Below are 14,803 nucleotides of genomic sequence, written 5' to 3'. Positions count from 1 at the left end.
CCGCCACCACGCCCGGCTAATTTTTTTGTATTCTTAGTAGAGACGGAGTTTCACCATGTTCGCCAGGATGGTCTCGATCTCCTGACCTCGTGATCTGCCCGCCTCGGCCTCCCAAAGTGCTGGGATTACAGGTGTGAGCCACCGCGCCCGGCCAGCACATAATTTTTTAAGGTGCCAAAGAGTACATAGCTAAGAATTAGTCTTTTTCCTACTCCTGTGCCCAAGTCCTTCAGTTTCCCTCTCAGAGACAAAACTGTTACCAACTTAATGTGTGCATCTTTCTTGATATTGCCTCTGAAAATAAGAAGTGTGTGTGTGTGTGTATTTTAAATATATACAAATGGGTATATTATACACACTGTTTTGAACTTTGTTCTTTTCACTTGAGTATGTTTTGGAGTTTCTTTTCCTACTAGCAGATGTACTATATGTGTTGGGGCAGATTTAGAAAGCAGGAGAAGTTCATCTTGTTCTCAATAGCCCTGAGCTTTGCTTCAGATCAAGCTGCTTCTTACTTCTGCCTCAAAGGCTGGACCCTGTCAGCTACAGACAGTGTAGTTCCTGGGTCACCTGAAGCTGCCCTGCTCAGTGAGACATCCTGCCATGTGACAGGTTTCACTGAAAGGATTGTGTCCTTTGTTCTTACTGAATTCCCACATCTAGAATTCGTTCTCACAGTTTAATACGTGGTAGGAGGACCGGTGTCAGCTCCCCATGTGGTTACTCAATTCTTCTTCCAGGTCTTATAGGTGGGGGAAGGATTTTCTGGGCAGTGTGGGAGGTCATCTCAGATCTCCATCTCCACTTTGTGGAGAGAGCCTGGCAGGGGCTGTGCACCGGTGGTGGCTTCTGTATTACTGAGGTCATGGTGAGTCCTTTTCCTGAAGAGGTCTGAAATGTAGAAAGCAGAATGGAACTTGGCCCTTGCTTAACTGGTTAGAGGATCGCCTGAGGTCAGGAGTTCGAGACTAGCTTGGGCAACATAGCGAGACCCTGTCTCTAAAAACAAAACAAAGGCTGGGCGCGGTGGCTCACACCTGTAATCCCAACACGTTGGAAGGCGGAGGCAGGCGGATCATCTGAAGTCAGGAGTTTGAGACTAGCCTGGCCAACATGGTGAAACCCTGTCTCTACTAAAACTACAAAAAAAAAAAAAAATTATCTGGGCATGGTGGCAGGCGCCTGTGATCCCAGCTACTGGGGAGACTGAGGCTGAAAAATCACTTGAACCCGGGAGGTGGAGGTTGCAGTGAGCCAAGATCATTGCACTCCAGTCTGGGCAACAAGAGAGAAACTCCATCTCAAAACAAAAACAAACAAACAACAAAATTGCTGTCTACTGTCTTATAGTCAGTTTTCTTATCTGTGTGTGTGGGTGTGTGGGTGTATACATACATATATATATATTTTTTGTTTGTTTTGGGTGAGAGGCAAGGTCTCACTCTGTCACCCAGGCTGGACTGCAGTGGTGCCATCACGTCTCACTGCAGCCTAGAACTCCTGGGCTCACAGGATCCTTCTGCCTGGGCTTCCCAAAGTGCTGGGATTACAGGAGTGAGCCACCACACCCAGTCAGTTGGTTATCTGTAGAAGGAGATATATGTACCTTAGACAGTTGCTGTAAAGATCAAATGAGGTCCACACAAAAACTTCTACACAAATGTTCATAGCAGCATCATGAATAATAGCCAAAAAAGTAGAAACAGATGTCTATCAATGGATTAATGGATAAATAAAAGGTGATGTCCAGCCAGGAATGGTGGCCATGCCTGTAATCCCAGCACTTTGGGAGGCCAAGGCAGGCAGATCACTTGAGGCCAGGAGTTGAAGATCAGTCTGGGCAACTTGATGAAACCCCATCTCTACTAAAAATACAAAAATTAGCCAAGCATGGTGGCACATGCCTGTAATTCCAGCTACTTTGGAGGCTGAGGCACGAGAATCACTTGAGCCCGGGAGGTGGAGGTTGCAGTGAGCCAAGATCACATAACTCCACTCCAGCCTGGGAGACAGAATGAGATTCTTCTCAAAAAAAAAAAAAAAAAGTGATGTCCGTACAATGGAATATTATTTGGCCATAACAAGGAATGAAGTGCCGATACATGCTACGACATGGATGAACTTTGAAAATATTATACTATGTGCAAAAGAAGGTAGTTACCTTCTTGGGTTCAAGCAATTCTCCTGCTGCAGCCTCCCGAGTAGCTGGGACGACAGGCGTCCACCACCATGCCCAGTTAATTTTTGTATTTTTAGCAGAGACGGGATTTTACTATGTTGGCCAGGCTGGTCTCGAACTCCTGACTTCAGGTGATTCACTAGACTTGGCTTCCCAAAATGCTGTAATTAGAGGCATGAGCCACCGCACCTGGCCTAGTAGACAGCAATTTTGAATACAGCTGTTAGATTCTGCACTCATGCCTTCTCTAATCCATGTCAACACAGTAGAAATAATTGCTTTGACAGAACCTGGTGTGGACGTGTCTCCAGGAAGAAACTGTAAAATGAATGGATCATTTTGTGAAATGTCTGCCCTTTCCCCACCTTTCTTTTGCCTCTTTGCCTTTTTCTCCCTTCCTAGTTTTTCTTTCTTTCTTTTAGGGCGTCAGCCTCCCACCTCTGTGGTTGGGAGGGACTATTGCACGTCTACACTCTCGGTGCGGATGAAATAGTGTTTGCGTTCGTTATCTGCATTTGCGCGTTATCTCCCCCAGGAGATGACAGCTCCTCTGCCAGCAGCTGGCAACGGTGGGCTCTGAAGCAGAGGAGGGGAATTATCAGGAAAAACTCATTTTATTGTCCTGTCCTAGGGTTTCACTGATGAAGGCCTCTGGGCTACCCACGTGGGGGGTGGGGGCGGTGAGACCGCCACCTGCCCGCGGCTCCCCTGCAGCCAAGCCACGCGCGCCGTTGCTAGGGCAACCACCCCGCCAGGCCGGCTGCTGCCGGGAAGCCCCCTCGGGAGCGCGCACGGGCAGGGCTGTGGGGGCGCGGGCCGGCTGCGACGTCAGACCCCCGCCCCTCGGCGCCTGCCGGACCCAGCTCCATCCCCAGCTCCACCTCCCTCAGTGGGCAGCCGGCCGGAACCCACGAATCAGAGCAGCCGACACATCGCCCGCTCACCCAATCGCAGCAGTTGTGTGATCCCGCCACCGCCCCGGACCCTGGAGGTCCGCGCTGAGGCGGCGACCGCGGGAGTCGCTGCTGAGGCGGCCTCGTGTGCGGGTCGGAACGGCGCTCTTCTGCGGGGCCGGTCCGGGCTGGCAGCTGCTGGCGCCTGGCGGTGAGGGCGGGCTCCCGAGTGGCCCCCCCACCGAAGGCGGTGGGACTAGCGGCTGAGGCCAGGATGCCGTCCAGGCGGCGCGGCGGCTCCTCACTCTTCCCAGGTAAGGGGGACGCGGCGCTCGCTGCGGCTCCGCTCCCCTCTCGTCTCCTCACTCCCGGCCCCGAGCCCCGTCCTGGCATCCGTTGGCCCCTTGTCGCCTCCTGCCCGCTGCCTCCCGGTTGTCCAGCCCCGCCTCCGAGCGCGGAGCCCCGAGTCTGGCCCGTCCAGCCCCTGCTCCCACGCCCCTTCCCCCATCGCCGGCGTTTCCCGGGCTCGGCTTCTTCCCGGCCGCGGGGGCCTCTGCCCTCTGCCCCTTCTCTCCCTTCTCGCAGCCCTGGGACCACGTCCTAGCCCCGCAGTCCCCAGGGATGAGACCCTCGTCTCGCCGGGATCGGACATTTGCCCCCACCTCTACCCCGGCTGCGCTTCTCGAGCTCATCGCCCCATCATCCTACCCTTTGTACGTTGTCCTGTCTGCATGGCAGTCCCCTGCCCCGCTCCAGGTGTCCCTGGGTCTTGCCCTTTTGCTCCTAAGTACCTTCCTTTCCCAACTCACCTCTTCTCCCCTCACTTTGACCACCCACCATCGCGATCTCCTTTTCCTTCCCTTACACTTAAACCTCCAGACACTTTCCCACTCTCTGGAATGCCAGATCCATCGTTTTTTTTTTTTTTTTTTTTTTTTTAAGAGAGAGAGTCTCGCTATGTTGCCCAGGCTGGCCTCGAACTCCAGACCTCAAGCGATCCTTCTGCCTCGCCCTCCAAAGTTTTGGGATTACAGGCGTGAGCCACTGCGCCCGGCTCAGGTCCATAGTGTAATATCTTCATTCGTCCTTACATGAGCTGCACCCCATAACATGTAAACTCCCTTTCCCAGAGTCTAGCACACAGTAGGCCTGGCATATGGTGGGTGGTCAAGCATGTTAGCCTCTTCCTCCTTCCAGGCCTTTTGTACTTTCCAGATGATGGTAGCAAGAAGTCCATTGTCCACAGGGATTTGACTCTGCTTGAAGAATGGTATGGGAGATGGCAGGAGAAATTGGTGAACTCCAGTAAAGCGATTAAATGGTCACTTACTTACTGCATTCATTAAGAAGAAACAATTCTACTATCTGTACCATGTATTGTTTTATGTTAATTGCCTTTGTAAAGGATTCTTAGGCTGCTAGTCAGCGAGCTTTACAGTATAATTACTCCCCATCCCCTCTCCATCCCCATCTGCAGTGTTTAGGGAACCTTTCTTTTTAGGAAAGAAAGAGCCCCTACCTCCCAGCTAAAATGGCGTAGTATATAAGCAGTGTTTCTCGTGGTTATCTATTAGCTGGATAGTCCAGGGAGCTTCAATGAATTTTCATCTTTTAAGAACCAGAAGGAATCAGGATTTGGATTTCCTGGAATCAGCTGCTGTACAGACCAAATATGCTTGAGAATGAAACTTCTGACAAGTCCTCTAAGAGTGAGAGAGGAATTATCCACCCCTCTCCCTCCGCCTCTCCAAGCACTCGCTCTCGGAGGAAGTAGCGAGTCGATTTTTAAAAAAGAGTAAAATACGTTTGACTTTTTAAAATGATAAAAGCATTGTCATTGGCCCTGTACTATTCTTGCCACCTTTGCTCTGATGCTCTCAAGCCTGGACAATCAGTCAGCTTTTTCTGCTCCTGGGCTCCCAGGGCAGGCTGGCGAAAATCATGTAACTAAGCTGCTGGGTGCTGTTTCTGCACACTTCTGGATTCTGGAGATCCTTTGACTTACTCTCTAGATTCCGCTTATGTCCTAAAATCTAAATGGCTGTTTATAGATCTTCACCGTTCTTCTCTGACTCTTTGTCCTACTCTTGCCTTCGCTTCATTGCTTATTTTGCCACTTAACTCCACAGAAGAAATTGGTGGGCATCGGCCCTGAACTCTTAAGGAGCTGTCATTTTTGTCTGTGCCTGTCTGTCCCTGATTTCTAATATCCTTTCCTTTGATCTCAGAGGAAGAGGGGTCTTCCTTTCTAAAGCTAATCTCTTCCCATATTATTATTTTTTCTGTTGGACGGTATACATCCTCAGGTTTCCATCATTCAGACCAAAACAAAGCTTTTCTTGATGCTTCCCTTTTCTTTTTTTATTCTTCTCAGATTAACGTGGCATTCCTTAGGGTTGCATTTTTGTTTTTTTCTCTAATTTCCTTGTGTGATTACATGTCCTTTGGTGGCTTCAAATAGCACCTGTATATTTATGGTTTTTGAAGACGTCTATTTGGTCCCCATTTCTCTGGAACCTCAGGTTCTAATTTTCATCTGCCTTCTGCATAGCTGTATGTGGATGCTTGATTACTTCAAATGTGGTTACCTTTTCCTTCCCTTTCTTTCCACCCATAGCCCCCTTCAAGCACATATACAAACATTCCTATTTTAAGATCTTTACTCTAGAAACCTTAAAATCATCTTCTTTTCTCCTCACATTAAGTCTAGCATAGATCCTATTGTTGCTACCTCAGATCTTTTTTTTCCCTCTCTTCATAAGATCTTTTTTTCCTCTCTCTTCATTGCCAGAAGACTGGTTCAGACCTTGGTTATGCTTTTTCTGAACCTCTGCGTCCTGTAGTTCTACTTCATCCTCCACATTGCTGCTGGAATTGGTTCCATTTCTGAGACATCAATCTGATCATGCTGCTTGTTTTCTTTAAAAATTCTCAGCAGCTCCCAAACCCTTAGTATGTTGAGCCAGTCCTTCCAGGCCTTCTGCAGCATGGGCGCATCTCCTTCCTGGACCCTTTGTGATCCAGAGAAAAAAGCGGTAAAGAAACAGACCATTCACTATAGTACAATCAAGACTTTGACAGAGATGACTACAGGGTGCTCTGGGAGCATCACCCTGGAGTGAGGACATGTTTCTGTCGACAGGCATCTAGGACTTTTTCTGACTACCCTTTCTCCTCAGTTTGGGTTAGGTGACTTTTCTTTGTGTTCCCACAGCACTCTGTACATACTTCCATCTCCATTTTTACCACTTACACCATTTTTACTTTTTTTTTTTTTTTGAGACACAGTCTTGGTCTGGTGCCCTGGCTGGAGTGCAGTGGTGCCATCTCAGTTCACTGCAACCTCTGCCTCCTGGGTTTGAGCAATTCTTGTACCTCAGCCTTCCGAGTAGCTGGGATTACAGGCGCCCGCCACCACACCCAGCTAATTTTTGTATTTTTAGTAGAGACGGGATTTCACCATGTTGGACAGACCAGTCTTAAACTCCTGACCTCAAGCAATCCGCCCGCCTCAGCCTCCCAAAGTGCTGTGATTACAAGGGTGAGCCACTGTGCCCAACCCATTTTTACTATTTATAATGTTCTGTTTTCTTATTTTTCTCCCTGACTTGAGAGTGAACTCTTTAAGGAAAAGGGTTGCGTCATATCTCATTGTATCTCCAGTTTCTAGCAAATTGCCAGGCACATAGCGCTCAGTAAACTAAGTTTTCAGAAGAGCTGAATCTAGACAAGGAAAGGTAAGGGGAGATGGGCATTTTGGAAGAGAGGGTAACATACAGAAAAGTGTGTCATAGGCTGGGTGCGGTGGCTCACCCCTGTAATCCCACCATTTTGGGAGGCTGAGGCAGATGGATCAAGACCATCAAGACGGCCGGGCGCGGTGGCTCAAGCCTGTAATCCCAGCACTTTGGGAGGCCGAGGCGGGTGGATCACGAGGTCAGGAGATCGAGACCATCCTGGCTAACATGGTGAAACCCCGTCTCTACTAAAAATACAAAAAACTAGCCGGGCGTGGTGGCGGGCGCCTGTAGTCTCAGCTACTTGGGAGGCTGAGGCGGGAGAATGGCGTGAACCCGGGAGGCGGAGCTTGCAGTGAGCCGAGATCACGCCACTGCACTCCAGTCTGGGAGACACAGCGAGACTCCGTCTCAAAAAAAAAAAAAAAAAAAAAAAAGACCATCAAGACCTGGGCAACATGGTGAAACCCCATCTCTACTAAAAATACAAAAATTACCCAGGTGTGGTGGCGGGTGCCTGTAATCCCAGCTACTCAGGAGGCTAAAAAAGGAGAATGGCTTGAACCTGGGAGGCAGAGGTTACAGAGAGCTGACTCCAGCCTGGGCAAGAGTGAGACTCCATCTCAAAAAAAACAAAAAAACAAAAAAACAAACAAAAAAAACCGTGCGATAACCTGGTGTTTTTGGAAAGAACTGGTAATTTGGAAAGGCTGGAGAATGGGCACGATGAGCGATGAGGCTGGGAAGGTATATAGGAGCCGCTCATGAATGACCTTGTGTGTCCTAACACATAATCTTGATGACAGCGAGGAACCTTTGAAGGATTTCATCCTGGGCAGATCTTACAAAGTCTGGCTTGTTCCCATCTCAGGCTTTGTGTCTTGCTGCATGTGTTACCTTTTGCCTCAGCCATATAAAATCACCTCCATTAGCTGAACATGCCTAAATGGCTTTATGTTTCTCTTTCTCCATAGAATGCATTTTCCCACTTAGGCACCTGTAGATTATACAGACTTCTGGTTACCTCTGCAGTAAAGCCTTCCCACATCTGCCTGCAATCCATCTCTCTTCATCTCTACTGTCATTTACTTGTTTATATGTCTTTCTCTACTCTAATGGTAGGGCTTTGAAATCAGGGTGGGTTTTGATTCATGTCTGCATCCCCTACTCTGGCAGGTAACATGAATGAGTATTGTGACCAGGTATATTTTGATTGTATTTATTTATTTTTCTAGAGATGGGAGTCTTGCTATGTTTCCCAGGCTGGTCTTGAACTCCTGGCTTCAGGTAACCCTCTGCCTTGACTTCGCAAAGTGTTGGGATTATGGGTGTGAGTCACTGCGCCTGGCCCCAGGTGTATTTTCAGAAAAATTACTCTGATCTCTGGTAGCATTGTAGAGAACAGGTTAGAGAGGGGCAAGACTAGGTGTACAAAGACCAATTAAGGCAGTCATTATAGGAATGTAGGTGAAAGATGATGAGGCCAGTGAGGCCAAGAGGTTAGATTTGGGGGTGAATTTGTGGAGTAAGGAGAACTGGTTAGGTGTATAGGTGAGAGAGAGGGAGAAGGAAGGGTCAAGGATGACTTACTGAGTTCAGGCTTGTGTGTCTGGGCAATGGTGGTTCTGTTCATCCAGGTAGGAAATGCAGGAAAAGAAACAAATTTTCAGGGAAAAGGAGAAAGCCAATCATAACATCTTGATGCCCAGGAAATAGCCTGAGAGAACAGTTGACCCTGAAGATGGAGATGTATATGGAGGGTCTGTGCTAGAATTGAAAGTGAAGTCATCAGAAGTAGGTGAGATTGCTTGGTTCAGTGATTTTCAACATAGGCACTACTTAAAAACCACCTGGGGAGCTTTTAAAGAATGTGGATGGGGGATCGATGCCTCGTTCCCCCATCCACAGGGATTCTGTATCATTTGGTCTGGTGCAGGGCCAGACCTTGTTACTTTAAAGATGCTTCCCATGAGATAGGTAGCTAGGACTGAGAACTGGGCTGAGAGCCCAAAGAGGGAGTGATAGAACCCTGAAGAACAATAGTAGTGACTCATCCTTTAAATATCAGGATAGCTGAGTGTGGTGGCTCACACCTGTAATCCCAGAGTTTGGAGAGATTGAGGTGGGAGGATTGCTTGTGACCAGGAGTTTCAGACCAGCCTGGCCAACATAGCAAGATCCCCGTCTCTACAAAATATGAAAAAATTAGCCAGGTGTGATGGCACATGCCTGTAGTCCCAGCCATGTAGAAGGCTGAGGCAGGAGGATTGCTTGAGCCCAGGAGTTTGAGGCTGCAGTGAGCTATGATCATGCCATTGCTCTCCAGCCTGAGTGACAGAGTGAGACCCTGTCTATCTGTCTGCCTTTCTTTCTCTCTCTCTCACACACACACACAACAGGCTAAATACCACCTTCGTTGACATAGTTTCTTGTGTACATTTACCTATTAAAGGACTTACCACATTTTATTTCTGCTGGGTCCATTTTTATAACTAATTCCTTGAAGTCTGAAACCATGCCTTATTTGTCTTTTCATCACTGCCTTGCCCAGTACTTAATATATTTTAGAAACCTGTAAAAGTTGGTTGAATAAATCAGTTGATAAGTGATATAAAACAGAGCTTGAACTCATGATTTTGCAAACTGACCAGTTGTTTCTTTGCTGCTTAACAGGTCACTGGTCAAATACGCGTAGTCATTCCTGTTTTAAAAACATGCAATCTTGCCAGGCGCAGTAGCTTACGCCTGTAATCTTAGCACTTTGGGAGGCCAAGGCGGGGAGATCATGAGGTCAAGAGATGGAGACCATCCTGGTCAACGTGGTGAAACCTGGTCTCTACTAAAAATACAATAATTAGCTGGGCATGGTGGTGGGTGCCTATAGTCCCACCTACTTGGGAGGCTGAGGCAGGAGAATCCCTTGAACCCAGGAGGCGGAGGTCGCAGTGAGCCGAGATTGCGCCACTGCACTCCAGCCTGGCGACAGAGCAAGACTCTGTCTCAAAAAGAAACAAACAAAAAAACCCCAAAACAATTTTTATAAATTGGAGTGGATTAAGATAAGTATTATTTGCTCTGTAATGTCTTGGCTTTTAAGGTGGTTAAGCTGTGACAGTTATACAGAGGTTCATTCAGGCTTTGTCTTTAGAAGATACTATTTAAAATAGACTTTATTTCATATGATTAAGGTATATTGATCTTGTATCTTTTTAAAACAAATAGCTCTGATTTTAGGCTCATGAGCTTTTTAAATTTTTAACTAGAACAAAAACTGTCAATTTGATAAAAGATCTTGAACCGTGGCATAACAATTTCTTTTTAACTAAGAAAATTAAGGAAGTAAGGAATATGCCTTAAGCAAGCCCTATACCTAAATGAATCTCACTGGGATTGGTGATAGGTAGGAAGAAATAAATAATTCCCATGTATTTAAGCACTGTTACAGGAAACACCTGTGATTGCTCATCTACTGGTATCAGTGTATTTTCTTTTCTTTTCTTTTCTTTTTTTTTTTTTTTTTTTTGAGATTGAGTCTTGCTCTGTGGCCCAGGCTGGAGTGCAGTGATACAATCTCAGCTCACTGCAACCTCCATTTCCCGGGTTCAAGATATTCTCCTGCCTCAGCCTCCCAAGTAGCTGGCATTACAGGCTCCCGCCACCATGCCCAGCTAGTATTTGTATTTTTAGTAGGGACGGGGTTTCACCATGTTGGCCAGGCTGGTCTCCAATGCCTGACCTTAAGTGATTCCCCCACCTAGGCCTCCCAAAGTGCTGAGGCATGAGCCACTGTGCCCGTCCTCAGCGTATTTTCTATTTTCTGATTTCTCAGGGCTTAGATATAAACCATGGAATCTTTTGTGTTCTTTGTTCTTTGTTTTTTCTTAAGATTTTGTCAGCTGTTTCTTTTTATAGGATTTGTGGTTGACAGTTCTTTGCTTTTAACATTTGAGAAATGTTGAGAAACTTTTTTCGGATGAGAAACCCTGCCATTAGAATTCATTTTCTTATAGGTAACATCCTCTCTCCCCAACTGCTTTAGAGGTTTTTTCTTTGTCTTTAGTTTTCAGAAGTTAAATTATGATGTGTCTGCACAAATTTCTTTGGGTTTTCCTGTTTGAAGTTCTCTTATTTTCTTGAGCTGCAGATTCATCTTTTTATCACATTTGAGAAGTTTTCAGTCACTTCATAGAATAATTTTTCAGTACCACTCTCTGTCTCCTTTCATTCTGTGACTGAATGTTAGATCTTTTGCTACTGTCCCACAGCACGTGAGACACTGTTTTCTTTTAATTTTTTTCCAGTCTTATTTTTTTGTCTGTTGTTTAGATTGGGTAATTCTTGTTTCAAGTTTATTGGTTCTTACCTGTGTTATATTCATTCTGCTGTTGAGCTAACCCACCGAGTTATTATTTTGGTTGTTTTTCAGTGCTATAATTTTTATTGGGTTCTTTTTTGTCTATTCTACTTCTTTGGTGAGATTTTCTATTTTGTCATTTGTTTAAAGAGTGTATGTAATGGCTTGTTAAAGAATAATGGCTACTTTAAAATCTGTCAGATCATTCCAACATCTGATTCATCCTGTTGTTGGCATCTGTTAACTGTATTTTCTCATTCAAATTGTGGTTTTCCTGGTTCTTGCTATGATGAATGACTTTTGATTGTATCTTGGACATTTTGGATATTATGTTAGGAGTTATAGATCATATTTAAACTTTATGTTTTAGTAGACAGTCACCTTAGAAGGAGCATGTAGCTCCCAGCCTGCGTTTTGTTTTGTAACAGCTTTATTGAGATATAATTCACATGCCACATGTTAAACCATTTAAAGTATAAAATTCATTTACTTTTAGTATATTTATATAGTTGTACATCATTACCACAATCAATTTTAGAACATTTTCACTACCCACGAAAAAACCATACCATGCACTCCTTAGCCGTTATCCTCTCCTACTCTTCATCCTCTCCATCCCTAGGCAGCCACTAATCCATTTTATGTCTTTATAGGTTTATATTATATAGAATAGAAATATCTATTTTGAACACATCATAAAAACAGAATCATATATAATATTGTCCTTTATCTCATTTTTAGAGTAATATTTACTATTACCCCATATTTACACTTTTTTTGTAATTTTTAAGTATTTATAAGTATAAATATAAATTATATTTATTTATAAATAGCGAGCTGCAATTTATTTTTGTAATATTTTTGGTTTCAAAATCCAATTAAAATTGGCCAAATATAATGAGTTCGGAAGTGTCGTTAAGAATTGGTGTTGCCAGGCCGGGCGCGGTGGCTCAAGCCTGTAATCCCAGCACTTTGGGAGGCCGAGACGGGTGGATCACGAGGTCAGGAGATCGAGACCATCCTGGCTAACACAGTGAAACCCCGTCTCTACTAAAAAATACAAAAAACTAGCCGGGCGCGGTGGCGGGCGCCTGTAGTCCCAGCTGCTCGGGAGGCTGAGGCAGGAGAATGGCGGGAACCCGGGAGGCGGAGCTTGCAGTGAGCTGAGATCCGGCCACTGCACTCCAGCCTGGGCGGCAGAGCGAGACTCCGTCTCAAAAAAAAAAAAAAAAAAAGAATTGGTGTTGCCCGTGCAGTGGCTCATGCCTGTAATTCCAGCACTTTGGGAAGCCAAGGCAGGCAGATTGCTTGAGCCCAGGAGTTCATGACCAGCCTGGGTAACATGATGAAAGCCCGTCTCTACAAAAAAGCATGAAAATTAGCATGGTGTGGCGGCATACACCTGTAGTACCAGCTACTTGGGAGGCTGAGGCAGGAGGATCTCTTGAACCTGGGAGGGGAGGCGAGATCCTGCCACTGTACTCCAGCCTGGGCGACAGTGTGAGACCCTACCTAAAAAAAAAAAAAAAACCACTGACCAAAAAAAGATATAAATACATAATGTACATTTAACATGTTTTTAAATATGTATTATGTATTTATATGTATATTTTTGTTGGCTTTTTAAATATATATTTTATAGATTTTTTATATGTATATTATATATTATAATAAACAATTTATAAGATATGTGCATTAAATATATAAATACATATTAATATATGTTTTAAATATATATTTAATATATTAATCTATATTATATTAAATATATATATATTTTTTGAGATGGAATCTCACTCTGTCACCAGGTTGGAGTGCAGTGGCACAATCTCGGCTCACTGCAACCTCCGCCTCCCAGGTTCAAGCCATTCTCCTGCCTCAGCCTCCCAAGTAGATGGAACTACAGGCATGTGCCGCCAAGCCCAGGTAATTTTTGTGTTTTTAGTAGAGACAGGGTTTCCCAATGTTGGCCAGGATGGTCTCCGTCTCTTGACCTCGTGATCTGCCCATCTCAGCCTACCCTCCCAAAGTGCTGGGATTACAGGCGTGCACCACCATACCTGACCCTAATATATATATATATATATATATATATAAATTTTTTTTTTTGAGATGGAGTCTTGCTCTGTTGCCCAGGCTGGAGTGTGGTGGCGCGATCTCAGTTCATTGCAAGCTCCGCCTCCTGGGTTCACGTGATTCTTCTGCCTCAGCCTCCCAAGTAGCTGGGACTACAGGTGCTTGCCACCACGCCCAGCTAAACTTTTGTGTTTTTAGTAGAGACGGAGTTTCACCATGTTAACCAGGATGGTCTCAATTTCCTGACCTCGTGATCCACCCGCCTTGGCCTCCCAAAGTGCTGGGATTACAGGCATGAGCCACCACGCCCGGCCTCCTAATACATATTTTTAAAAAGAATTAGTATCAATTTTTTCTTTTTTTTTTAACGTTTGATAGAATTTACCAGTGAAGCCATCTTGTCCTGGTTTTTCTTTGTGGAAAATTTTAAATTACTCTTTCATTTGCTTTAGTTGTTATAGATTTATTCAAATTTTTAATATTTTCTTGAGTTACTATTAGTAGTTTGTATCTTTTAGAAATTTGTCCATTTTATCTAGGTTAATTTGTTGGATTACAATTGTTTATGATCACTTTTATTTTTGTAGGGTTGGTAGTTATGTCTCCTTTTCATTACTGATTTTCATAATTTGAGTCTTCTCTCTTTTGTTCTTGGTCAGTGTAGCTGAAAGATTGTTAATTTTTCTGATCTTTTCAAAGAGCCAGTTTTTGGTTTTGTTGATTTTCTCTATTCTATTTTCTGTTTTATTTATTTCACTGTAGTCTTTATTCTTTTCTTCCTTCTGATGGTTTTGGTCTTGTTTGCTCTTTTTCTTTTCTTTTCTTTTTTTTTTTTTTATTGAGACAGTCTTGCTCTGTCGCCCAGGCTGGAGTGCAGTGGTGCGATCTTGGCTCACTGCAACCTCCGCTTCCCAGGTTCAAGTGATTCTCCTGCCTCAGCCTCCTGAGTAGCTGGAATTACAGGCACCCGCCACCATGCCCAGATAATTTTTGTATTTTACTAGAGACAAGGTGTCACCATGTGGGTCAGGCTGGTCTCAAACTCCTGACCTCAAGTGATCTTCCCACCTTGGCCTCCCAAAGTGTTGGGATTATAGGGGTGAGCCACTGCACCCGGTCCCCCTTAGGATTCATTCTGATGTCATTTTCTTCATGTAGCCTCTTCTGAGCCCATGGATGTGATCCTTCCTTGAAATGCGCATATGTCTTTGTTCATGCCTTTTGTATGATCTTTTTATTATTTTATCATGGCATATATGGTTAGTTTCTTGTCTTCTCTCCTTGCTAAGTTGCTAGTTCTTTCAAGGCAGATCATAAATCATACTCATTTATATGCTTATTTAATGTATGTAACATTTAATTGAAATGTATGAGTAAGATTTTCTACCCTGTAAAAATTAAATAACAGTACTGATATGTTTTTATAATTATTGGAAAGGTATAAGAAGACAATGAAAATTCAATTTTGCCCATAGAAATTTTTTTTTTTTTTGAGTTGGAATCTCGCTCTGTCGCCCAGGCTGGAGGCGATCTTGGCTCACCGCAAGCTCTGCCTCCTGGGTTA

The 14,803-nt window shown here is 44.7% G+C and overlaps 1 protein-coding gene across 3 annotated transcripts in view; it reads left to right on the top strand.

The window, feature by feature from the left end:
• The first annotated feature begins 3,181 nt into the window (after nucleotides 1–3,181).
• Nucleotides 3,182–14,803, top strand: part of TPST1 (tyrosylprotein sulfotransferase 1) — a 147,213-nt gene continuing 135,591 nt past the window's right edge. Inside the window, exons 1-2 of one of the 3 annotated variants that reach the window (XM_077994695.1) lie at nucleotides 3,196–3,386; nucleotides 12,972–13,089. The gene's annotated coding sequence lies outside the window, so the exon portion shown is untranslated. 3 annotated transcript variants of the gene reach the window in all.

This window comes from Macaca mulatta, chromosome 3 (assembly GCF_049350105.2).
Source record: "Macaca mulatta isolate MMU2019108-1 chromosome 3, T2T-MMU8v2.0, whole genome shotgun sequence".
NCBI classification, from domain to species: Eukaryota; Metazoa; Chordata; class Mammalia; order Primates; family Cercopithecidae; genus Macaca; species Macaca mulatta.
This window is presented reverse-complemented; position numbering and strand designations above follow the sequence as displayed.